The sequence below is a fragment of the Pezoporus occidentalis genome, unplaced genomic scaffold (assembly GCF_034315485.1).
Source record: "Pezoporus occidentalis ecotype Australia unplaced genomic scaffold, CSIRO_AGI_Poc_V1 ctg93, whole genome shotgun sequence".
NCBI lineage: Eukaryota > Metazoa > Chordata > Aves > Psittaciformes > Psittacidae > Pezoporus > Pezoporus occidentalis.
The window spans coordinates 8,186,055-8,213,241 of NW_026916294.1; the positions used below are offsets into that span (position 1 = coordinate 8,186,055).

Sequence of the window (27,187 nt, forward strand, 5' to 3'; positions counted from 1 at the left end):
CCAGAGATATTTACAGAAGCTCATTTGACTTCTAGCTGTCACACACTCAATTGAAATAGTCTTAAAATGTAGGTTAAAAATGTGTAATCATCAATAATAGCCATCAACAGGGACAATCATTCATCTGTCGTTACGTTTTCAGCATCTTTCAGTAAAAGCCATTGCCTGGTTCCAAGAAAACACCCAGGACTTACACAGAATCAACTAGATTGGAAAAGACCTTGAAGATCATCAAGTCCAACCGTAGTAGACTTTACACAATTCTGAATTTATGTTGATTTCTTATTTATCCAGATTCAGGGTTGGGGGGTGTGGGGTTTGTGTGCATTGAACTTCTAATCAACATGTGTGTGACTATGTCAGAAGAGCCTTTCAGCCAAAAAAAAAGAACATACTTACTGAGAAACTAAGAGATTTATAAGAGGAGACAAAAGTTACAAAGATAAATTTAACTTGGAGGTAAAATCTTGCTGAAGCAGGGATTTTTCACCTTAACATTCATGCATGATTCCTTACAATGTTCCATGGAAATACTCCCCAGTATTATTTTCCTGTTATTTTGTGGGGGAGCGTGGGGGGGGGTGTCTGTTATTTTTCATTAGATTTTTCCCCTACATTTTCTTTTTTGTTGCATCCTAGCAGATGCAGCGCAGCAGAATCTGTATTAAATGTATCAACTCTTCACCGAGTCTGTAGACTAAACAAGCAGACCAAAACTATGCAAATCACAAAAGCACTACTTGATGATGATTTTTTGCCAATGGATGTCTTAAATTTACATTGGTATTGGATTAAGTGCTAAAGAAGACAGGACAAAATTGTTTTTTTTCCATACAAGAACAAAGAGCATCATTGAGACTTAGCAGCTTCCATTTGAGTCTCTAAACCATGCTGAAGAAGCACAGCATGGCCATCCTGTGATAATGGCAATGATAACAGAGATCTACTTCCTAACTTCCTTCTCAGGCACTTGTTACTGTCACTTACTGTTAAGCAAGGACATACATCCTGAATTTAGATCAGACAAAAGAACCAGTCAAAAATGTGGTGTGTTCTGTCATTTCACAACATGTGAAGCATTTGTGCTTGTGATGTGTCTGGTGATGGTATCTGGATGACGGTATCTGGAAGTAGTTAACAGTTAAAACCAACACCCAGCATCACTTCCCCCTCACCCCCACCTCAACTGCACAATAATATAGATGCTAGAACTGTTTAGAGGTTCTGTCTCCCTTGCTTCATATATACAAGTTTCACTTAAGTGCTACATCATTAGGACCATTTCCATGGTCCTCAAATATCTGTGAACAGTTTCTGGATTGTTCAAGGTCTCCAACAACTTACTGGTAACAAAGAGCACCAGCTGGTAAACTACAGCTCCCACTGATGGGGCAGCTATGTCAAGAAATAAGCTGCCTGGTTTTGTCCACATTAAGACGACTGGAGGAATTTAAGAGTATAGGGAACTGGGGACCTTAAGAATCTGTAACTGTGCCAAATTGCACTCTGCTGCATTACTGCTACTGCCATGCTGTAAGCAGCTTGGTCCATAGGATGCTAGTAATGCAAGACACATCCAAAACACACTCTGGAGTCTGCAAAATCCACCAAAATAACTCAAAAGAAATCTGGAGGCAATATTTTTATTTAATGTGGTTCAGGTTAATGTACCACACTAAGAAGATACTACACAGAGCAGAGAGCATCTGATTTATTCATAGGAAGCTGTTAGGACCTCTGCTTTAAATTTCAGAAGTTCAGAAAGAGGTTACTGCTGAATGCAGGATATGTGATGCATAATAAAAATGTACAAGCAAACACCACAGGGCATGGAAAACCCACAACATGATTTTTTTAAAGTAGTAGATGCAGTTTTTGTTTGATATGCACGACAGTGTGAAATGTCAGATAAAACAGCACCCCAAGGAACATGGCATTGATCAAATCTAAGACTTTAAAAGTAATGATTTCTGTTGCTGAGCAGACCTGCCTGATTTACAAGCAAACTGCATTTAAAAAGCCCACTTTAACTATTCAGTGGAATTTGAAAATAAAAGCAGCAAGCAGCTGCTAAGCCAAATCAACATGAGTTAACTGCGCTCAACAACAGATTTGCTTTCAGTTTTAGGAAGGATTGTGTGTAGTGCCAGCGACTGATAAAGAGTACAAAGAACTCTGGGTTGTTTAAGGGTACACACAGTTTATAAAAATGCATGGGGCTGCTGGAGCAGGTACTCTTGGAACACATTTCTGGGCACATGAAGAAGAAAGTACTGAAAACAGCACAGATTTACCAAGAGTAAGTTACACCTGAGCAGGCTGCTCACCTTCTAGCTGAAAATGAGTTTGGGAACAAGGGGAAAGCAACAAAGACAATTTACCTCAACTTTCAAAACTTTTGACACCTTCTCCCAAAACAGCCTTGTATCCAAATGTGGACATTACAGTCTATATACATAGACAACTACATGGATGGAAAATGGTAGGATAGGCAGGCATTGGTGTGTCATACTCTACCTGGAGGTAGCAAGCAAAGCAATATTGAAACCTATCTTGGGATTTGCCCTCCTTCACATCTTCATCTAGAAGGGATCCAGAGGAAGGGAGCCATGGAGGCCACTCTCATCAGGCTTACATGGGGCACCAAATTGGTCATGGCGTCATGATGGGGAGCAGTTAATACACTCAAAGGCAGAACTGCTGTTAGGAGCATCAGGAATCATGTAAAACTCAGCAAGGACCAATGCCAAGTCCTGGACCTGGGAAGGAGGATCCCCTCGCAAGGGCGTAGCCTGCAGCTCTGTGGAAAAAGGACATTTGGTCTCGGAAGACACCAAATCGGATGTTGGTCAGCAAGGACCCCTGGCAGCAGTGAAAGCCAAGAACATCCTGGGCTGCATTACCAGCAGCACATCTGGTACATCCAGGGCAGTGATTCTCAGTGCTTGCTACACCACGTCTAGAATGTGGCATCCAATTCTGGGGCCTCCAATACAACTCAGGCACCAGTAAATGGGAAGTCAGTGGAGGGCTGCTGTGATGATTGGTGCCTGGAGCACTTGCTCTGCAAGGAGAGCTGAGGGAGCAGGGCTTGTTCAGCTTAGAGAAGAGGTGGTTTTGGTGGGAAGACCAAACTGGAGCATGATAGTACCTTTGACAAGGTTATGGAAGACACAGAACCAGGTTCTTTGCAGTGGTGCAAGGTAGGAGGATGAGAGGCAATTGGCATAAACAGCAAGTGCATTTAAGGAAAAGCTTTTAGATCCCGAGGACAAATCAAACTGTATAATTCAATGAATCAGCTATGTTAAGTAATAAAGTCCAAAGTCAGAGAGTAAATAAAATTAAAAAGGCAAAACCTCTCTATCCACTGGAAAGAGTAGCTCCTCAGATACTCCAAAACTCTGAGATCAAACTTTAGTGGTGGACTTAGCAGTCCTGGGAGAACAGTTGGACTTGGTGATCTTGAAGGTCTTTGCCAACCTAACTGATACTACTACTACATCCTTGCTGATTTCCCAAGGGGTTAGATTTAAATATGACTACCCAGAAGTTAGGCTTCTACTCTAAGCTAGTTATTTTAGCCAGCAAGGCATCTCCAGGGCTGGTTCTTGTTATTCTTAGTTGATTTGAAGGTATCACCTTCAAGAATCACAGAAGTGCTACCATTAAACTGGCCACCAGGATCTACTAGAAATAGGCAGGTATCATGCTGCTGTCTTGTAGGTAACACCACCACTGCAGCAACACTTCTATCTGTGTTAACAGACATACTTCCACCTCATGATCACCTGTACTTTGGGGATTTAGCTGGCTTTTGTTGTTGGGAAAACATTCAGTTTCCCTATTATCACTATAGTGTAACAGCTGGAAAATATTGCCTTAGTAATTTTTATCTCTGTACCGGAAGACATGTATAATTGTGCTTGTACAATGAAGCATCTGACTGCTATGTGCATACATACATATTACCATTAAAATGCCATTACTTTAATGGTTGCAGTGTGACAACAGCCATAAGGATTAGCAGGAGAAACCCTGGAATCATTTTTTGGAGTATATTTAAAATATTTTATTGTTAATAAGTTTGGAGGAGAGAACCTCCTAATAAATTAGCTAAAATGTTTATGAGCCTTTGCAAGCTATATATGCATTAGACTCTGGGTTGTTAACTCAGGTTAGTATTTTAGGCTTATTGAATCTACATCATAATAAAGCTTTGTGTTCTAAAATTAGTTGAACTCTGTGTATCCCAAAAATAACTTCCAATTCTGACAGCCTTACACGATCAATAATGCTAATATATCTAGTTTATATTAAAATTATTTTAAGTATGAAAAAAAACCCAAACGAACAAAACTACTCTGTTTTCTGAACTAAGTCTAAGACCTCTAACCTGATCATACATTTAACAACATGAAAATGCAGCCCTGTCATCAGAGATCAGTACCAAGTCCACCCTTGGCTGCGGTCATGGCTCACGTGCAACCTGCCAGAAGGGACACTGAAAAGACACCCAGAAGTGCAAACCATCCTGACCACAGTAGGAGCCTCTCTAAACAATGTATTACTTGAAGTAAGTTCAAGTAATATCCAACATCACACTACTTAATTTGTATTGTTACTTCTTTGCCTTAATGGGGATAGAAGCATGGAGAAGAGGTGGAAAAGACAGATTTTCACCTGAAGGCATGACTCTTCCCCCTTACCTCCTAAGTTGTTTAATTTCTGACACAGTAGTTTCTCACTCTGCATACACATAGCAGCTCTTTAATTCTCTGGATCTTCTGTAAAGTTTTGGGTTTTCTGATGGTTGGAACTAGATGATCTTAAGGTCCTTTCCAACCCTAACTATTCTAGGATTCTGTTCTATGATTCTATTCCAAACAGATAAGGACTTCCATTCAGAAATGAAGACAACTAGACGCCTCTGACAATGTGCTCTGGGCACACACCAACTCTGAAAACTGGGCTATTACTATCCCAGTGTCTGACTACAGAAGGACAAGACAAATCATTTTAGTCAGTTAGCATTCATTTGCCTGTTGCATTTGCACAGTTATTGTATGATCAGGAGAAATTGCTTGAAATTATTGAAGAACAGCATACACATGTCCTTTTTTAAATGAGTTTTGTCCAATGCTGCCTGCATTTTTATGGTTTTGTTTAGGTTTCAGTATTGGGTTTTTTTCATAATACATCTCATTTTGTGTACCAATTCAGTGGGAATAGCCAAGTTACTAGTGCAGTAACAGCCTTAACCTGGCAGCTGAGCAGCTTTACAGACCCCCAAAACTCTGGCAACACAACACAAGGACTGGCTGCTTCCTTCCAAGTTCTTATCTCCACATTTTAATTTTTACTTTCTGAATTTGTCTAAAGCAGGTTGCTTTTTCCAGCTGTTTTCAATAAATCTCTCCCTCCTCATTGCACTGGTCTATGATCTCTCCCCATCCATGGCAAATTTTCATATCTCACTGTTCTCATTGAGTACCAATTTGCAGTAAAATACTCAAAAGCTATGTTACCGCATAACATTTCTTCCATGAAAGTTCATGCAATCTATATAGTATTGAATTAAATTTCTAGCCAAAAATGATTCCTTATTCCTTGTATTTAGAGACAATACTGGGAAATCACAGAACTGTTTAGGCTGAAAGAGACCTTAAAGCTCGTCTGGCGCCATCGGCAAGGACACCTTCCACTGGACCAGGTTGCTCCAAGCCCTGTTCAAACTTGAACACTGCCAGGGATGGGGCAGCCACAGCTTCTCTGGGCACCCTGTGCCAGGGCCTCAGCGCCCTCACAGGGAAGAATTTCATCCCAGTGTCTCATCTCAATCTCCCCTCTGTCAGTTTAAAGCCATTCCCCCTTGTCCTGTCCCTGCAGGCCCTTGTCAAAAGCCCCTCTCCAGCTTTCCTTTTGGCCCCTTTAGGCACTGGAAGCTGCTCTAAGGTGTCTCCAAAGCCTTCTCCAGGCTGAACAAGTCCAACTCTCTCAGCCTGTCTCCATAGCAGATGTGCTCCAGCCCCTAGAATATGTTTGTGGCCTCCTCTGGACTCAGCCTGTGTTACTAGAGTCCAGCCTTACTGGTGCTATAGTGCAAAATCCTAGAAAGGGCCAGAAAAATAAAATCAACAACAGAAAAAACCCACCTTTGAACAAGTCTGGGCAAAGCACAGAGCTCATTGAAGTTTTCTGATGGATTCAGAGGGCTTTTGGATCAAGACCTCTGAAGAGAAACAGATTTTCAGCTTTGCACTATACCCCCTCCCTAGGATAGAAAAATAATTTTTAGTGAAAAATGGAGCAATATTTACCACCCCCACCACTCAAAGACAAAGAGATAAATACACCAGATGCACATGAACTCAGTCTCTCCAGTGTCATATCACTACCAGAAATCCCACAGAGATATTGTGAGCCCAGTCAACACAGAAAAATATTTCTGAATTATGATATTAGGTGGTGACATTTGTATTTTTTCAGTCCTTTAGGAAAAGTATTTGATGCACCTGGAAAGCTGGATATAAAAAAACCCAAGCCGTTATTTAGCCAGATTTTCCAGAAAGCCTCCAACCCCCTCAACTAGAACCAGCTGCAAAGGGACCAAGTGCACTAATTTATATCTGTAAGGAAAAGGGGTGTTTTCTGGGTTTCCTTTTCACCATGAAGAACAGCCTTAAGGGGGCTGTCATTTATACCAGTATTTTGCTGATAGCACAGAACTGTGCTGTCTTTGTTCTGGAAGCCCAAAAATGATTTTATTCTGTGTTCCCCTGACACTCAGGAACTAGATTAAATGACACATTGAAACAAGGGTTAGTCTGGCTTTATTACTGCTCTGTGTATCTGTGTGTATCTATGCACACAGCAGAGCAAATTAAAGTAAAACTGCCCAAGGCATTTTGGGTTTCAAGATCTTAAAACGACCAACTTCTGAGTCTTTGTCTACCAGCGTTATTGTTATATTAAAACTACACTGCTCATAGAATATTACTCAATAACATTGCATTTACAAGCTGACCTTCTCTTCCTTTTCCTCTCTTTATGCCTATGGTTGCCTTTCTCTTTCTCCACAGCCTGCAGTATCCCTCCAAGGAGCAAAACAAAGCAGTTCTGTATTGCTCAAGAAAATGAATCCACCTCCTGACTCCCAGCTGCAATACGAAACAGTCTGCACTGAACCTCACACACAGAAAATCTCTCCAAGCAATGAGAGGAAAAACAATGCCCAATAAAGATATTCCCACTAAAGCAACAATTAGAAGCACCCATTATAGACAGCTCTCTAACAAGACACAAAATAGTACAGCTGAAGAAGCATCAGTGGAGAATAAAATGGCTGTGGAATATTAGTATTTCCTGGCTGGGTTGTGTTCTCAAATGTGACTGAAATCTGTTTTTATTTTCCTCAGAAGGATGCCGTCACTACCTTGCTTTTACAACACCATGGTTTTATACCATGGATTTTGTACTGATCATTTTCAAGCTTGTTCCTTTTCTTTATGGCACCATAAGTTCCCTCCAGTTCCACACGCCTCAGCCTGGGGCTGCTCAGCCTGAAGCCTGCTTTCCAGAGTCTATTCACCTTTCTGGACACCAGTACAGTTTAATCTACACAGCAGGTCCTGCTTCTTTCTTTCATTTGTTAGGCTGATTATGTTTTACTTCCCTACTTTCTTAGCAGCCACTTAAGGTTTTGTATGCTCCCAAAAAATGAAAGAAAATCCAGACCTACTTCCAACAAGTGGAGGATGCTGAATGAAGGCTTAAACCTTAAACTCTTTTTATTCAGTACTACTTATATGCAGTCTGTGGTCATGTCAAGGAGAAAAAGATGGTCAAAGACACCACCTAAATAAAAACTATTATTCTCACAGAAGAATTAAAAAAAAAATTTTGCTACCTAATAATGAACAGGTATTTTAAAAACAAAGCCACTGTTGAAATCCACTGGGGTTTTTCACTTTTTGTTTGTGAGATACTTTAATAAAATGTTGCCTTTAGAGATTGGTGATAGGCTCTTCTGATTCCAGCTTTGGAGGTGGGCTGAGGCAAGGCAGGGGGTGGAAGAAGCAGATCTAGGATGGTAGCTCCACTATTTGAACTCCTGTTTTTCTTGGCATAACCTGAAAGCCCTACACCAGCATTCAGCCTGAAAGAGGACTGAATAAAATTCATCTAATAAAAGATTGCCTACATGTAAAATTAAATTAGACAGGCAGCTATCCTTTTGTAGAACGTGAGCTGCAAGAAACCAGATCAGACTTTCTGAGGAGGTTCCCACCCCTTATCTGAGAAGTGGCAACTGGTGATATGCACAATATTAATTATCTGCAAAAATGAAGCTAAAAGGTTAATTTAAATTCATTATTATTCTAATACTTCAAATACCACTTTATTTCCACATCTGCCAATGGGTATTATTCTAATATTTCAAATACTACACACTTCCCCATCTGCCAATGGGCCATGCAGGTGCTCCTACACAGAGCAAAGCATGCAGATCAGACTATTAAGAACAAAACCCCTCAATTAATTTCACTAGCATATGAAGTAACCTCTTTTGCTATTGAGGTTCTTGTATTATGCCTTTTACCATCCCATTCAGAACTTTATGTTCCTAAATCTTTCATTGATACGAGTAGGATTTAGCATACTGAAGAAAATGTTTGCAGTGATGTAATGAAAGAGAAAAGTCTTGTATACAGATTTTTATAGAATCGTAAAATAGTTAGGGTTGGAAAGGACCTTAAGATCATCAAGTTCCAACTCCCTTGCCATGGGCAGGGACACCTCACACTAAACCATCTCACCCAAGGCCTCGTCCAACCTGGTCTTGAACACTGCCAGGGATGGAGCATTCACAACCTCCCGAGGCAACCCATTCCAGTGCCTCACCACCCTAACAGGAAAGAATTTCCTCCTTATATCCAATCTAAACTTCCCCTGTTTAAGTTTTAACCCGTTACCCCTTGTCCTACCACTACAGTCCCTAATGAAGAGTCCCTCTCCTTCCTATAATAGCTTCATAAACTACAAGCAACTACACCTTATAGTGTGTGCAGTGCCATAACTCACTGTATTTATTTTAATGCAGTAACTCAGTGTTGCTCCTTGGTTCCTCACCTCTATATATCTTCTGACAGCAAAAAGCAGATCCTTTCGTTCTCAAGCAATAAAATACAACGTGAGAGCAGTGACCTGAAGTATTAATTGTCTCTGCCTAAGACTGGTTGTCTTGGTTGCAGTGATTACTAGAGGAAGCAATGATGGAAAGTAGAGAGATCTCAGACGGTATCACTGCACAGCGATGCCAGTGGAGGATACAAGAGAGAATAGCAAAGATTAAGTTGGCCTCCTGAGATTCAAGTATAAGAGAGTGAACAACTCTCCTTCTGTGAAGGAGTTACTCCCAGCAGTGGCACCCAGAGCTGCCCCACACAGTCTGTGGGCACTCCAGGACGAGTCCTGGGAATCTGGCATATCCCAGGTTCAAGCAAAACCCAGTGGGCTGCATGCAGGAAGACTAAACAGAGGTTATGCTTTTAAAAAACCCTGGCCAAATTTATCGGGATTATTCCATATCAACAATTAATAGAATTAACAGAGTATAAGCCTGTGCTGAATATCTGCCAAAGATGTCACTATTGCATTCATGATTCTGTGTTTGTTTTGCCTCGAGGTGGAAAAGAGACACTGCACCTATGATTTATTTATTATCTGCCTTTAAAGAAATGGGAGCATTTATAAGTCGAAGAATGTGAGATAAACAGTTAAAGAGGTAACTGCTGTTTGCTACTGCTTTGGGGTGATGGAGCATGCAGTACATGACATGAGTGGTTACAGGACTCTGGTGAAAGTTTCTGTGCTGACATACAAAGGTCTCTGTCTTGATTTGAATCAACCATCCAAAACTAAAACCTAAGAATTAGTTGCCAAATCTGCCAAAGCCCCATGCTTTCATACCTGCTTTTGATACAAACCCCCAAGAGCAATAGCTACAACAGTACAGCCCATGTTTAAGTTTACATGTAAACAGCAAGACATGAAGCTCTTTACTCCAGAATTATATTAGACACAGTGTGCATATTGCAGCTGTGGTGTCTAATGTAGGAACTCTCTGTTTAGATATAGAGGAAATCTATTTTTTCCTTTCAAACACTTCTCACAGCCCTAATTTCCCTCAGTTCAAGAAGGACAGGGACCTGCTGGAGAGAGTCCAGCGCAGGGCAACTAAGATGATTAAGGGAGTGGAGCATCTCCCTTATGAGGAAAGACTGAGGGAGCTGGGTCTCTATAGTTTAGAGGAGACTGAGGGGTGACCTTATTAGTGTATATAAATATATAAAAGGGGAGTGTCACGAGGATGGAGCCAGGCTCTACTCAGTGGCAAACAACGATAGGACAAGGGGTAATGGGTACAAACTGGAACACAAGAGGTTCCACTTAAACTTGAGAAGAAACTTCTTCTCAGTGAGGGTGACAGAACACTGGAACAGGCTGCCCAGGGAGGTTGTGGAGTCTCCTTCCCTGGAGACATTCAAAACCCGCCTGGACACATTCCTGTGTAACGTTATCTAGGTGTTCCTGCTCCGGCAGGGGGATTGGACTAGATGATCTTTTGAGGTCCCTTCCAATCTTTAGCATACTGTGATACTGTAATTCTAATCCAGTTACTCTTTCGTTCTTTCCCCATGGTAACTCAAGTCATAAAAGAACAAACATTCAAAATCCCCACTATTCTAATTAAAAAGGGCTTGTCTTCAATTGCTATGACACCTTCTACCCTTTCCCAGGAAGCTTGATGGTCTCTATTTTGAGAGCTCAAACTCAAACAGGACAAGAATGAGTTTCTTTGTTCCTCTTTTTTTCCTCTCTGGTAATTAAAACTGGCAGACAGGAAGAATGCTCAGGTTGACTTTTTTTTATTAGGGTCAGCTAATTAAATCATCATATTTGGAAAATGCCTGTTGCTTTCATATCAGAGCAGGAGATATTCAAAATATCTTCAGGACTCAGGGCTTCAAGAAACAATGATTAAAAATCTTATATATTTAGGACCCTAAGTCTGACTGACAAGGGACATGTCTCCAGCTCCTAAGTCATGGAGCTATTTTGAAATCATTGGCCTGAGTGCAAATTTGTGATTTGCAGCTACTAAAGGATAGCTCATAGGATGTTCTAAGTGCAAGCTTTCCCCTTGGGAAAGACATACCATTCCCATGTCCACTGGGAGGGTAGAGGTCAGCATCTAACCACATCCTGCTTGGACCCCATACAGATCCTTTCTTTTTCTACCAGACCCTGTCCTCCTCTCCAGCAGCTCTTTATGACAATAGGCAGTGACCCAGCAGAACTGTTCACAAACCAGGCTCAAAGTTAATTTATAAATTGTGAGAGTAAATTTACATTCCAAATATTGCAGAAAAGCATTTTTGATCTATTAACAGAACTATGCTGAGTTTACTCAACACATTCAGAGTAGGCCTTTTCCCCAGCAGAGACGGAGGCACAGCTCCACTGAAGTTAATGGAGCCAGACTGATTGACACCAGTGGAGAAGCCACCTCAGGATTCAACTGTTTTAATACTGAACAGATTTCACGTGGATTCCAATTTCAACACAGTACACCTCCCCTCAGGTACTCATTTGGTATTTTGCAAGGCTAATTTGTACTAAACATAAAATATGCATGCTCGATATTGTCTACGGCACTAAAGTGTCCAAACTACCCATGCATGCCCAAGTCAGGCTCCCCTGTACACTCTGGAGTCATAAGAAAATGCTATAATAGGCATACCTGTGCATTTGGGAACACACCTGAAAACTTACAAAAACATTTCCAACTGCTTACTGAGCCTTTAATTGCAGGCACTGATGTGTTGACTCCCCATGCAACTGCACAACAATTGGATATATTTGCATGCCTACAAATTCTGAGTTTTAGCACATTTTTATTTCAGCAAGACCTCAAATCCCACCTGAGCAGGGCAGGAAAACTTCTTGCCTAAGGTTTGGGGTTTTTTTCTAAAATGGGGAAGACTGGAAGTAAATGACAGTCAGAGATCCTGAGTTCCACCTTTCCTTGCCATCACACCAGCAGAGCACACTCTAAGCCCTGGGAATTACATTTCTATCTGAGGCAAAGTCAAATGACACAACCTAGTGCCAAGCAGCACTGCTTCGTTGCCAAGAGCTGCAGGAGGCTTTCTGTCTGTTGTAAGGCAAAGGCAGGTTGCCTGCTCTTCCTGTGTGCAATTCCCTGCATTTTGGTTATACTATGTTAAAAGCAAGGAGGGTTACACACTGACATCTCAAACAGAGTGTACTGCTGAATCTGGGCTGTGTGAGCAAGAGAGTAGAATTCAAACTTGTAAATTAGGAAAATAATTATTTTGCACCAAATTTGCTGCCTTACTAATTCCCTCCCAACGGGAGCCATAAAAATTCTGTCTGAAGAAAATACAATTCACAGGTCAGATAGAAAAATCAAAAGCTTTAAACCCTCAGAAGCAGCCCCATCTGGTGAGCAGAGGGGAAGCCAAGGCAAATCCATTCCCCATTCTTTCTGGTGGGTAACCTGACATCACCTGAAGCTGTTAATAGCCCTGAAGTTCCCTGGCTATTTCTTGCCTGGTAAACAACTTCTGGAAGATGAGATTTCTTCTTCGTTTAAGATGCAAAATCTTTTCACTGGCCCTACCAGCCCTACTGTGCTGTCAGGAAGCCCTATCATGTCTCTGAGCTCAGGAAATGGAGCAATCTGGGGCTTGGCACATCCATAACAAGATGACTACCTCCAAAGCACATACTTCAGTTTGGATGCCTAGGGAACAAGGTAAGTCGCCACTGGCCAAAGACCTAGACTTTATAATCAACTTCCCGACAGCCTCAAGAGAGTAATTTCAAGAGCAGTCTTAGGCTCCTTCCTCTATTTCAGCTTCCTTTTTTCAAATCTCACATAGCATTAATTCTGAAGCAGGAACCATACCGCTTCTAGGTCAATTCCTTGCAATAAAAACACAGGTAAAATTCAACAAAGGGTATTATATTTATCCTGGCAATAACTGGAAACTGCTTAATGACTAAAATGTTAGGAGTAGCAAAACAAGGCAGCCAGAATAAGGAGTTAAGAAGGGCAAATTCAAGAGAGGAAGGCCTCAGCATGAGAGGCAAATCTGCAAAGGTGGAGAAGCAAGTGGAGAAAGCTCTCTGCCAGCTCCCACTGTCTGAGAGCTCAGGAGCAGCCAGGGATCCAAAGGAACAGTGTGACTTCAAACTGCACCAAATTTAATGTGATAGAGGCAGAGGTCCAGCTTGGACATGTAGTTCATGATTAAATGAAGAGCGGCACCAGCATCTCACCAGTGCAAAGGAACACCAGAAAACACAGTTTACTTTATAAAATGGAACTAAACAGGTTATGGGGGCTGTTGTGACTGCTGTATACAACCTCACCGCATCATGTGAGGTTTTTATCCTTCCAAGAGAAAAAAAATATTGGCAGACAGTGAGATACACACTCTTAGCCTTCATATAAGTCATGACATCTTGCACAATAACCCGTCCAGGGGAATTATTTCAGCCTCCTGTCATGGGCTTAAACTTATCAAAGACTTTGCAATACAAGGTACCTGACCATCTCAGCAACTCAACAGTATTAAGACAAACTGCTACAGCTATATTCCACTCTATATTCAAGCCATAGCCTACATAATTTTCACTGTTAAGAAGCCTGGCTAGAAGAGCCCTCTGATCTTGTCACTATGATCTATATTTTTTTTTTTTTTAAACAAATGTTCTATGATTAATTCCTCTCTCTTAAAAAAGCATGATGATGAAATCTGTGATTTAATTCCTCTGCGGTTATAGCTCTGACTACAGCCTAGAGTTCAAAATATTCTTTGTCGACTATCACAGGTTCTACTGAGCATAGATCTTTTGCTGCCAAAGATTTCATGTGAAGTTGAATTTTAAGTACCAGCAGTAGATTAGCTTGGCAAAGGGAAGTACTATTAGGCATTCAACAACTGTTCAGACACAGCCTGGAACATAAAAATTGAGCTGATGAAAACGACAGCTTGACAGAGAAAGAAAGACCAGGAATACATCCCCATCATCAATTTTTTTCCAGAGAGAGCTCCGAGACAGCAAGCAAAGAAAATAGATCACCCCCCCAGTAATAACAAAGAAAGCAGGCTGGATTTAGGTTCAGTTCAAAACCAGTGCAGGCTAACACCACACCACATCTGTGCAACAAGAGATTACTCTGGGACTGATCCAGGGAATGGCAGAGGTCCATGCTCACAGCAGCTCTCGGTCAGTAACGAGCTCCCCTTTTTCTCAAGGTTCAGACCTCAAGTGGAAAGTTAAAATGCTGTAAAGAGACCTTTTAGTTGTCTACAATTCATAAAATACCTTGCAAAAAAAACATCTTTCATGTTCAAATCCCTGAGACATTGATGGATTTTAAGGGTTTAGCATTCAAAAAGAATTTAAGGGTCTTATGTTCAAATGGAGAAGCCCTTTTTGTAGGCATCCAGAATTGCCTTTGTATTTTGATGGTTACAGTATGATCATTAACTGATGCACACATTTTAAAAGTATAAAATACAAAACAAAATAAAACTTTCCAGTTTTGATTTAAGAAGCATTTTACTTAGGAATTTTTACTAATGCAGCACACATTTTTTTTCTCCTCAAAATATTTTGCAACACCTTTGGTAATTTTTGGTGGAGGAAATAACATCTGTAACCAAAAGAATACCAAAATCCTCCTTGCTTTTTAAGCCTGTATAATTTCTGAGATAGTCCCCAAACTTTTGGTTCAATTAAAATAACTAACAGTGACAAAGCTTTATCTGCAGATGAGAAATGTGGATGATGAGGCCCATCTAATTGATTCAGCTTCACAGACAAAAGCACTATGCTGAGATTTAAAATTGCTCCTTACATAACCATGGACCCATGAAACCAAAAAAGTTGAATCATGCTTACAAGAAAGAAGGCAGGCCCAGATATACAATCCAGAAGTGGAGAGTTACGGAGCAGGGATGAGAAAAGGCTGGTTGCCAAAGCTAGTACGTAGAAGGAGAGAAGCACAAAGAAGAGCCAGGACTATTATATGACTGTAAAAGGTCATGCTAATGGAGGTCAGGTACACCCACACAGGAAGAACATGTCAAGACTCTACAGAAGTCCTGTAGTGAGGCTGTCATAGCACAGGGTGAGGAAATGATGTCTTAAAGGCAAGATTTAAGCCAAGGAGAACCCACAGGGCATCTTCTGCAATATCTAGGAAGAATGAAGTAGTCATTTTTAGCCCTTAAGAAAATTAAGTATCAGTATAAAGTGAAACTTCATGAAGTTCTGTTCCTAATAGAAAAAATATGTGCTTTCAAAGTACCAGTTTATTGCCCTATTTTAGGTATATATTTCAGAAGAAATAAATGACACCAGAAAAATCTGTTTCTCCCCATTGACTACAACAGGAGCCTTAACTTATCCAGCCTTCATCCAAACGTCTGCAGGGTCAGCTAAACTCTACCCATTCAGCCTGAAAGGAAATTAAGAGAATAAGGAATAGAACTACCCATTTTGGATAGTTTCAAGTGTCCTTTTCCAAAAAGGACAGAATCATGTTTCTCTAGTAAAATTTTTTTCCATGTGTTTTTCAACAAAGGGTCCTTCAAAATGGAAATAGCTCCATGATGTCCACATGCAAATGTCTATATGCTTAGAGTGGATTAAAATCTGCAGGTCATCAACATTTTACCTCTGACTAGTTTAGACTAGACAACTGTGAACAGGTCAGAAATGAGTACAATGCAGGTATGTTAATATCATCAGCTACTAATTTCTAAGCTAAGAAAGTTTAAATTCAAAATGCTTTTTCTGGATCTGTAGCAAAATTTAGGCCTTCAGAATAAGATACCTAACTCTCACTAAATCTTACTCATGCACACTGATTCTAAAAAGCAAAATTTTTTGCCATAAAATGCACCTAAACCAGATATAGTCAATACCACAAACCTTTGGTCAAAACAGGTGATGCACTAGCACCAATAATGCAAATTCCATCCTGTATGGGCAACAGGTAGCTTCCCTGTTCTCCGAAAATACATCTTGAAGGGGTATTATCTTCTGTACCCATATGGGGTAATGGTTGGACTTAATCTTAAAGATCTTTTCCAACCTGGTTAATTCCATGATTTTATGCCTGGTCTCTCCTGAGTTCAACATTAACATCATGACCTCATTTTATCTGTGAAGCTGATAATTGATTTATCTTTACTGAAACCAGGAACCTTGCTGCTATCCATGCTAGACTGGCCTGGATTTAAACTACTGGCAGAGATGATGATTATTTCTCACTCCTATTAACAATTTACTAAGCCATGCATTGCTTCCCCTTCATGGTTGAGATATAGCTAATGTATTTTAGGTACACATCTAACATTGTCTTAGAACCATGCAAAGAGCAATAAGAACATTAGCAGAAAGTGTGTGATTAAGTAGAGACGCCTCTGCCTCTACATGCTCATTTTCAGAACGCTTTAATTGAATTTCCTGATGTGAAGAGAGATAGTTCTGGTCATCTACTCAGTGCCTGTTGCCTTGGAAAAAAGCCTGCAATAGGATGCCATAGTCTGTTTTAACAGCAGATATGGAGTGATATCGGAAGAATAAAAGGGAAGAGTAGGCCTGTGTAATGTTCCCCTCTTACAGAGTTACTTAATACAGCACAAACAGATCATCACAAAGGTTACGATTTCCAGAGAAATCAGACATGCAAAACCAACACAGATCTCTTGCCCCAGTGCAGAGTGCACTGCAAAACCCTTCATGTGACAATAATACATTTTCCACTCAGGCTACAAATTCCTTGTCACAGTCCTACTGCCGTGGTACAAGATGTTCCAGGGACATCAATAGATTTGGTTCTGCATTTCTAGAACTCCCTGACTTGTCTACTCTTTCACTTTGAAACTAAGGTCCTTTCCAACCCTAACTATTCTATGATTCTGTGTTTCTTAAACTAACTCTCACTTTGATGCCTGGTGAAAACAGAATGATCAAGCTAAAAGAACATCTCTAAAAACACTGGCCACTAAACCACTCTGCAGCAAAAATAAGGCAGATATTTCAAGACATGCTCTCAGTACACAGACCTACAGGCAAGATTTGTTTTCTCAGCATCTCTCATTTAAATGGAAAAGTCTGGCACCATTACCAGAAATACAACAAATTCAGGCTATTTGAATTGTTGAGACAGGAACAATGCACTGCAAAGGAAAGAAGCCTTCTGCAAGAGCTCCCCAACAGCAATGCCTGATTTATAGTAACATAGGGTACCTTGTTTGCCTGTGGACCTTATATAAGCCAGTGTTTTGCAGAGCAAAGCAGCACACCAGAACTCCAACAGTATATTTGTTCACAGGTGTTATTTCCCATATATAAAATTGGCTCACAAAAACACCTGCAGGACACAGTACCAGAGAACTGAAGCCAGCATAATGAGAGTGTAGGCTCAGGTGATGGGAGATGATGTTGAAGAAATCAAAGGACAAAAGAATTAGCATTCCAGGTCCTTCACTCTACCATTCAACAACCCACCAGCATGTCTTGTTCTCGCCATGTGCCAGCAAACTCAGGGCTTGGGTAAGTGGCTTCTCAACATGCTTTGGTCCTGGTTTCCTCCAGCATTCAGACTTCAGTGGGGAAGGGGGAGTCTGTACAGCAGAAATTTCAAGAACAGCTAAGATTGTTTTGCTGTGCAAAAATATTTGTACTGGTTTTGAGTTCTGGAGAAGCTCCCCTTCTTATTTCAAAATTTATGCTCTCTGACACAACTGAAATTATATATTTTCATACAAAAATGATCCGTAATAAGCTTTAAATGTTATGAAATGTGCATGGAAGTGATCAGATGAGGGAACAAAGCAGCTTCCTCTGGAGTACCATAATAAGAAATGAAGCACTTCTCATTTTGCTCAAGAAACACCTGCTTCAGAAACACATTTGCATCAGCAAAACAATCGAATACCTTTTCCACTGTCTCAGAGGTTGGCTGGGAGTAGACACAGAAGGATACTAAGTCAACGGGGACTCAGAAGACACCTCACAGCTGAGCCATGGTGTGTTAACGGGGTCTTACCTGAAGCAAGAAAAACCTGCCTGCACTTGGGATTTTTGCATAGGCAGACGCACAAACCCACCATGAATAATAGATACCTCTTTCTTGCTTTTAATACTAAGCTCATGCTTTTCATGTATAAAAAATAACTGTGTTTCAGCAGTGGCTGTTGCAGTGACCTCCACAAGACTTTTAATCAAATCTTGTATATAGCTGAGGCTTCAGAGATTATTTGATTTCTTCTCAGCAAAGAACAAGGCAGCTCTTGTTTCAATTAATAATTCCAATCTCGCACAACACTGTGTAATCAAAAAATGAAAGAGGCCCTACAATGTAAAAAAAAAAAAAAATGAACTCAGTAATTAAAATAAAGATTAAAAATATCCTGGAATCCTTATGTGGCCATAGCAGTAGAAATACACCTCAAGATACCATAGCAACACTTCCTCTCTTATTATTAAGTATATTAAGTCTCTGGCAGGCTTATAAGATGCCAGTCAACACAGATGTATTTTGGGCATCACTCCTTATTCATTCCTCCGCTCCTTTCTTGAACTTATCATATTGAAACACTAGAGGTCAGCCTCCCAAAGAAAACTAACCTCTGCTCTGCTTCAAATCCGTGAGGAATTACGGGACTCGGACTTCATCACGTTCAGAAGCAGCCCTGGGGATGCAGTGATCAGCAGAGTGGCAGGCTTAAACCACACAAACAAACACAAGGGCATCAGACCAAATGAATGGTTTTGTTCCTAAAGCCCATCTTTGAGTACGTGCCTGATGGGGATTGAACCAGCTAAACAAGTATGAATTTTGCATTATATTCCACAGACACCTGTGTGAAGCTGGGAGCTGTCAAGCACACAGACTGAATAAACAGAAGGTTCTGTTGTATTTTGCCCAAGACAGGGAATTCAGGTTCCCCTTTTTGGCCATTTTTGATGTACAGGAATCTCCAAAAGGTAGAAGGCTAACACGAAAAGAAGTGTTTGTTAAAGGTAACAAAATGCTCACTGGCCCATAGAAAGAAAAGCTGGGTTTCTTGCAGAGAGAAAAATACTTTGTTTCTTTGTTTGTTCTAATTAGCACTGTTGTGTTTCCAAAGATAAATCACACACAAACCAACCTGATCTCCCACCCAGGTGAAAATGAATGGATCTGTGGACAACAGGAGAGCAATGCATGTCATTTACTTCAGCTTTAGTTCTTGACGCTCTCCCCCAGAGCAGTCATATATTCAGGTTTTACACCTTACATGAAATGCATGGATGACTACATATACAAAAACAGCAAGATGGGCAAGCTCATAGGGCAGATTGGTGGATCAAACTCTACCTGGAGGTAGCAAGCAAAGCATTATTGAAGCCTATCCTGGGATTTGTCCTCCACATCTTCATCTGAGACCCAGAGGAAGGGAGCCAGGGAGGCCACTCTCATTAGGCTTGCACGGGGCACCAAATCGGTCATGGTGTCATGATAGGGAGCAGTTAATACACTCAAAGGCAGGACTGCTGTTTGGAGCATCAAGAATCTTGTGAAACTCAGCAAGGACCAATGCCAAGTCCTGGACCTGGGAAGGAGGATCCCCTCGCAAGGGCGTAGCCTGCAGCTCTGTGGAAAAAGGACATTTGGTCTCGGAAGACACCAAATTGGATGTTGGTCAGCAAGGACCCCTGGCAGCAGTGAAAGCCAAGAACATCCTGGGCTGCATTACCAGCAGCACATCTGGTACATCCAGGGCAGTGATTCTCAGTGCTTGCTACACCACGTCTAGAATGTGGCATCCAATCCTGGGGCCTCCAATACAACTCAGGCACCAGTAAATGGGAAGTCAGTGGAGGGCCGCTGTGATGATTGGTGCCTGGAGCACTTGCTCTGCAAGGAGAGCTGAGGGAGCAGGGCTTGTTCAGCTTAGAGAAGAGGTGGTGTTGAGGGAAAGAATAGCAGTCTGCCACCATCTCTGACAATGTTCCAAAGAACGCAGATCAAAGCCCTTCACAGTGCTGTGGGAGCATGAGGGGCAATAGGTATAAATTGAAACAAGAAGGAAAAACTCTTTTACCCTGGGATGCTTAAGCAGTGACAGAGATTGTACAGGGATGTGCAAACTCAGTTACTGGACATTTTCAGGGTCCTGAGTAGCCCAACTTCTCTGCCCAGCTGACCTTGCTTTGAGCTCGAGTTTGGGTAAGGAACTCCTGAGGTTCCCCCCAGTGTGAATGGCTTTATGATTTTTCATTTCAGGATATGCTGTTTGAAAAGTTTGTAACAGACATTCCCTTCTTTCATCCTCAAGCTTAGCTATGAATTTATATAGTTTCCCAAACTGGAGAATTATAAAATAGGCTATCTCAGTTACTCTATCATTACTCTAACACCGTCACTCATTCTATTTCAGGTTGAAAGGCTTTACACAAAAGTAAAGCTTTATTAGATTGGGCTGACCTGTGCTTCTCATCCATGAAACAGCCATAAGCACTTTAAGGTGGCAGAAGACACTTCACCTCAACATGCAACAGTAGTTCAAGAGTCCACAGCAGCACTGCACAAGACAGCAGGATAGGAGGTGAGGCAAAGTAATGAAGCCATTAGAAAATGAAATATGAGCGCAATATTAGGACAACCACCAGAACAGAATTGCCCAGACTAAAAATGGGCCAGAACTCAAGGTGACAAATCTCTGCTTTGACAAAATTGGTCGTTAAGGTCTCAAATAACTAAGTGCAGGGGAAGGGCAAGCTGTGCTGAACCCCAGGGTCCCTGCAGCCTCCTGCCACCTACTAACCAGCCTCAGTTTTGCTCATTTTTCTCAGTCCAGTGAAATTGCTGCCTGCAGCATGTCCTCTGTTTGCAATTTGCTCACTTTGCTGAATGGCCTTTTCATCTCCAGCCATTTCACACCCTGCTTCTCGTGCTGTTTGCCTTTCCCATTGCTGTTTATACACTCAATTAGCTCTCCTTTCTCAATTCTTCTCCCTAAGCAGGCATCACTGCACTCCTTGCTCAGCCATAACCACCTCCAAGTCTCTCCGTCACCTTCAGCTCTTCCAGAGCTAATGACCAGAACGGACCATGTGGCAATGCAGGTGACACCACACCTCACCTGCAAGCTGGTCAGACAAACAGCAGGTCTTCTGACAGCAACGTGGTAGAATAGGTATATCCCCTAGCTGCTAGATATCCATCAAAACAGTTAAGCACCTTTCAATGGCCTGTAGGGAAAGGGCAAGGGGGAATGGTTTTAAACTGACAGAGGGGAGATTTAGATGATACATTAGGAAGAAATTCTTCCCTGCGACGGTGGTGAGGCCCTGGCACAGGGTGCCCAGAGAAGCTGTGGCTGCCCCATCCCTGGCAGTGTTTAAGGCCAAGTTGGATGGGGCTTGGAGCAGCCTGCTCTAGTGGAAGGTGTCCCTGCCCATGGCAGGGGCTTGGAACCGAGTTGGGTGAGCTTTAAGGTCCCTTCCAACTCAAACCAGTCTGGGATTCTAAATGCTAGTGACTGCTTTCTAGTGTAAATCCAATTCTTATTTGGTTTCATGACTCAATGAAAATAAAGGGGGGGAAGATAAAGAAAGAGAGACAGGAACAAGTCTAAATAAATGGAACTATTTTCACAGGCTACCTATGTCTAAAATTAGGATGTAGGAGAGAAAAGATGAAGAATGAGTGAATAATATTTCATACCCAAATGGAAATACAGAACATTGCAACTTCTAGCCCAAAGTAATGAAATGCACTGTTGTGTTGCTATTCTCCAGCTCTCAGTGGCAAACAGAAAGCAGCATAAATCCACTGCAGGCACAGTAGCTTACATCAGCAAAAGTACCAGTTGTTTTATTGTAAGAAAACTGTATTTTTAGAAAGGCAGAAAATCTTTGGGTTTGGGGTTTTTCTGGTGATTTCCCCCCCCCTTTTTTTTTTAAAGTGCCTTCTTCCCTCATTTTACAAAAGCTTATTACTTAAAGTGTGCATTTTGGATCTGTATTTGCTATCCAGAGGCATAAAAAGCACAACTTCAGTGAGGCTGCAGCTCCTGAAATCCTCTAAAAACCGGGTCTTACTGATCCTGCCTGACATGAGGGACAAACTACATAAATGTGTCTCAGGCTTGGCAAGAAACTGTCTGAATAATCAGGTTTAGCACACACAGTGGGGTCATCTAAGACAGAGCTGTGGAAGTAACGGGAAAAGACGACAGGAAAGTGCTACAAGGGACGTTTCTTCCCTCCCTGCATAATTTAAGCCATGTATTTATGAAGCATAGTGAAGGTCTAATTATGTTAACTTGTAATGAATGCTTAATTGTAATTAGCCACAGTTTCAAGCTGGAGGGAACAATTATTTTCATTACTGCTAATTAATGTACAGGATGCTGTGTAAGATATTTGCTTTTAATTCTAACAAAGTGACCTCCACTTTGTTCCTTTTCTCTTTTAATACAGCAGGTTTCAGCTCTGCCCTCTCTGCTGCTCATCCCAATCCCATTGCATTTATTCTTTTGCTGCCTTTTAGATTTTCAAGCTGTGTCATCTCTATCCGTATCACAAGTACGGCAAAGCATTGAAGTATTTGGGCATTTTCTTAGCGCAGGTGTATATGCTAAGAAAATGCCCAATAAGAAAAAACAGAGGTTTCTCAGAAATGGATTTGAAAGAGTCTCATTTCAGCAGATATTTCTTGAAAATTGTGTTTCTTATTTTCCCCCCTTTTTTTTTTTGATTTCCACATTTAGAATTTTTTGGCTGAAACATTTTGACTTTCAAAGTTAGGCTGGGAAAAAGAAAAACAATCTTTTTCACAAATAAGTGAAATGATCAAATGAAGTTATTCATATAGACAAAAAGTAGTTGAATATGGGCCCTTATTTTTTCTATACTTGGTTTTTGTTTGGTACCATCAAGAAGATGATTTCCTGCATTTTCCCCACTATTTTTACTTTATCTTCAAGTCAGTGGTGATCTGCCACCCTCCCTGAATCAATTATCAGCTCTTCCTTTTGCTGTTTTCTCCTGAATATCAAGAACCAGGATTATGGACTCAGGTTCAGCTTCACATCTTTGATATCTTCTTGGTATCATTTCAAAGCTGTCTGCTGTGTGATCATCCAGCAGTTACCTTCTTATTCCTCTTTGTCTTTGGGGTTGAGAAGGACTATTTCTAATTCCTGGGGAAGTTGGTATGAATTTGGCTACCACATAATTCCCAACAGCTGTATTATTATTATAGCAGAAAATTACAGTCTTTTAGCAAACCTAGCGCATTTTGAACACTCAGAATGCAGGCAGCACTACTGAGCACAATTCCAGCTTGGCAATCCTTTCAAAAAAAACAAAATTTGCATTTAAAATCGGCATTGCATGATTTGTGGCATAATGATAGGCCAATGAGTGAAAGCTTGAATTCCTTTTGTGTTCCATCTAGATTGTATAAACAGAGAGATGATATTGTCCAAGAGTATTTGTGAGAAATATTAAAATCCACTGAAACAGTCATAACTCACACATAGTGTCAGTACCACATCAAGGCAAAAGGAGTGCAGGTTTTTCAAGCATATATGCCAGTCTTACATGTTACTCTGCTATTTAATTCAGTTAAACAACAAAAAATGGGAAGTATATAAACCCCAATTTCTCAAGGCATAAATCAGACTAATAATTAGAGATTAGAATGGCATCAAAGGAGAGTGCATTACTTTTCTTTATATATTCATCTCAAGTGCCTGGTACTGCCTACTGCTGTTGGATATTGACACCAGGGCAAATGAACTGCATGGTTAATCCAGTGCAATGATTTACAGAAGCAATTATTATCTCTCTATAACTACAAAACAATAGGAGCAACAATCCCTGACATAATCTTATCACAGTCTGCTACTCCATTATCTCCATACAGGTAAGTCACAGACCTGGTTTTCCATCTACAACAAGATGCAAATCATCAAGGCTGACACTTGAATAGCTTAGTGCTTGTCACAACTCAGCGAAATGAGTCACTGAATATTGAGTTGTGTGGATTACATGGGTTACTACTAGGAGACAGCAGGATCGGAGAAAACATTCCTCATGGCTCAGCTCCCTCAGTTCAAGTACAACCTACAGACCTACCTAAGGAGCATGTTTGTTTTCACAGAGTAGGACCCACCACTTTAGAGACACCCATCTTTCAGGGCAGCCTAAAAGCCACTGTGTGAAAATCAGCTCTATGTTTTTCCTTACAGATTAAATGTTACCTTATGTGATAAACCCACAGCAACCTACCAGAATGCAGATTAATGTAAAGCAGAGTTTTAAGGTTTTGTGTTTCCTTCCTGCTGCATCTCCTACCTTGGCTTTTGTTTGTTTGGAGTGTCTTTTCAAACCCGTTTCCCCACACTGCTAACAGTAATGAATAAAGAAGAAATCCCAAACATGATCAAGAGAGATTTGAAATACTCCATGGCAATATGCAGGTACACTAAAATAGCTCACAGCACTCAGACTATCACCAGGAGGCATGTTTTAATATGACAGATACACAGCAGTTTATCCTCTCCAAAAGCAGGGAGGAGAAGAAACACCAAGTTCTGTGAGCACTTTGCAACATCCTTTTGTCATTAACTTGTGAATTACATCAGTCAGGGAATATGCAGATCCCTCTCATGAAGTCCCAGGCAGCTGATATGTCCCTCTTTCTAAAGTTCTTTAATTAAAAGGGGGAAAAAAAGCCAACACTGGCCACTGAAGATGCCATTACATTTCTCTGCAGCTTCTGGATAAGTTTTTGATGTTGTCCTTGACAGGAGGTAATGGAATAATGCACATTGTTATTTCAAGGAAAGAGGCCATTTCTGTGATTTTTTTTCCCCACAGTTAATTCTGAAACCAGAATCTTTGAATTAAGGTCAGCAAATCAAGCGACATAAAATGAAATCATAAGCCTTGCAGCTCTAATTCCTGAAGTGCAATACAGCACATCCTGCCCTCAAAGGATTAACACCAACATGCACAAAGCATGAGCAGCAGAAAGATACTTTAGCTATCGGTTTGAGTGTTACCATGCTGAAATACAGCATACAAAAAAAAAACAAAACCAAAACAACACAAGACAGATGTGGAGCTGATGGAGCGAATCCAAAGGAGGCCATGGAGATGCTCTGAGGGTTGGAGCAGCTCTGCTCTGGGGACAGGCTGAGAGCTTGGGCAGCCTGGAGAAGAGAAGGTTCCACAGAGACTTAGAGCAGCTTCCACTGCCTGAAGGGGCCAACAAGAAATCTGGAGAGAGTGGCTTTTGACAAGGGCCTGTAGGGACAGGACAAGGGGAGATTTAGATGAGACATTAGGAAGAAGTTCTTCCCCGTGAGGGTGCTGAGGCCCTGGCACAGGTTGTCCAGAGAAGCTGTGGCTGTCCCATCTCTGGCAGCGTTCAAGGCCAGACTGAACAGGGCTTGGAGCAACCTGCTCTAGTGGAAGGTGTCCCTTCCTGTGTCAGGGGGTTGGAACTGGATGACCTTAAAAGTCCCTTCCAACCCAAACCAGTATGGGATTCTGTGCATTTATCACTATATGTTCATCACAGTGATGACATAATCTCTGGTAGAACAGAAAGAAAAGCCGCGACACACAGCCTAGAGAACAAGATTATCTGCCCCATGTGAAACTGTGTCATAAAGGCATCCTCAGCTGCTTGAAGTCTGGAATTCAATAAATTTTGCAGCCCTGGACAGTGGAGCAGCTCCTCAGGAGCTTGTTCCCAGCACAACCTGGCCCATAGCTGATGAGCACCTGGGGTACCTTACTGTGGCCGTTTAAAATGCTGCTGTCTGCTGAGAATCTCAGTCTGTGCCAGAGACTAAAAAAAGAGATTTGAACAGAGGCAACAGGTTTTGAGCCAGACATGTTTCAGTATCAGTCTGCTGCTCTGTACTGGGGATAGCAGCTCTGACACATGTCAATCCTCAGGGGACAGGAGAAACTTATACTGCTGTTGCTGGATGTGTGGCACCCACAAAAGCCTTAGGAAGCCCTGGGCAGAATTTGAGTCTTCTATGGCTCCCCTGACACACTGCCCTCCAGATTCATTAGAAAGTGCTGTGACTCAATTAGCAATGTAACCCATAAAATATGAGAGATCTTTCTGCCTACAGCATGGTTGTGAGGGTAATAGATCTGCTCCTTCTGATTCTAAACAATGTGAACAAGAATTACGATTTTGATTTACTTTTCCTGTTTGCCCCTTTATTGCAGCATAGCATAAGACTAAAGGAAAAGAAAGCAGCAGCCTTAGATAAGTATCAGAGAGTATGTCAGATCATGTACTTTGATCAAGACAGAATGACAGCCAAGATGAAAAGGGGAATTCCCTGACCTGTACCACACAGATCCTTTGTTTTCAAGTTTTCTATGATTCTAATACTCAGTCCACAATAATAGAGGTATCATACAGTTAAAACTGTTACATACTCAAAAACCACTCTTAGTAGCATCTAGTATCTGCACCTTTTCATGATATTAGATTCATCCTTCCAGTGTCCATCTGTTTGATGCCTCCAGTTTTCTTCAAGCAGAGTGAGAGTACATCAACATCCTGAGGTCTTTCTTATCAGGAGTTCAATGTTCACAGAGCCAGCCCCTTCTTCCTCCTCAGTCCTCAAATCTACTAAGAGTCATTTTCATGTTTTCTTGACAAAGATCCTGTCTATATGATCTTTCTTTCCTTTGGCTCCCGATTATTTGTTGGGGCATTTTTTGGTCATTTGCTGTTAACTCTGCACTGGCTTCATCCAATGGCAACTCTTCACCAAAGGCAACTCTCCCGTAATGACTGCTGACTGGAACCCCCAATATCACCTTGCCTTTTCACTCTGCCACAAAATCTTTTATTTTTACAAATGGTTGCTTGCCCTTACTATAAAATAAAGCTAAAGTGAAGCCAAATGATGCTGGAATCACCTGACTGCTGGACTGCTAAAGGCAGTCTGGCTGTAGCAATCCTAGAGAGTCCCTCACATCATCACGTTAATACAAAGCCTGCAGCCTTGGACTAGGAATGTCACAAATCCTATTC

The 27,187-nt window shown here is 41.3% G+C and overlaps 1 protein-coding gene and 1 long non-coding RNA gene across 4 annotated transcripts in view; one reads left to right on the top strand and one right to left on the bottom strand.

Moving 5' to 3' along the window:
* The window catches only part of DZANK1 (double zinc ribbon and ankyrin repeat domains 1), a 498,878-nt gene that overhangs the window by 325,703 nt on the left and 145,988 nt on the right, over positions 1-27,187 (top strand).
* The window catches only part of LOC134157221 (uncharacterized), a 72,916-nt gene continuing 59,280 nt past the window's right edge, over positions 13,552-27,187 (bottom strand). For 2 of the 3 annotated variants that reach the window (XR_009962231.1, XR_009962229.1), the window contains exon 5: positions 13,552-14,362. This is a non-coding gene — a long non-coding RNA (uncharacterized LOC134157221). The remainder of the gene's footprint in view (positions 14,363-27,187) is intronic. The other variant, XR_009962230.1, reaches the window with a different exon arrangement.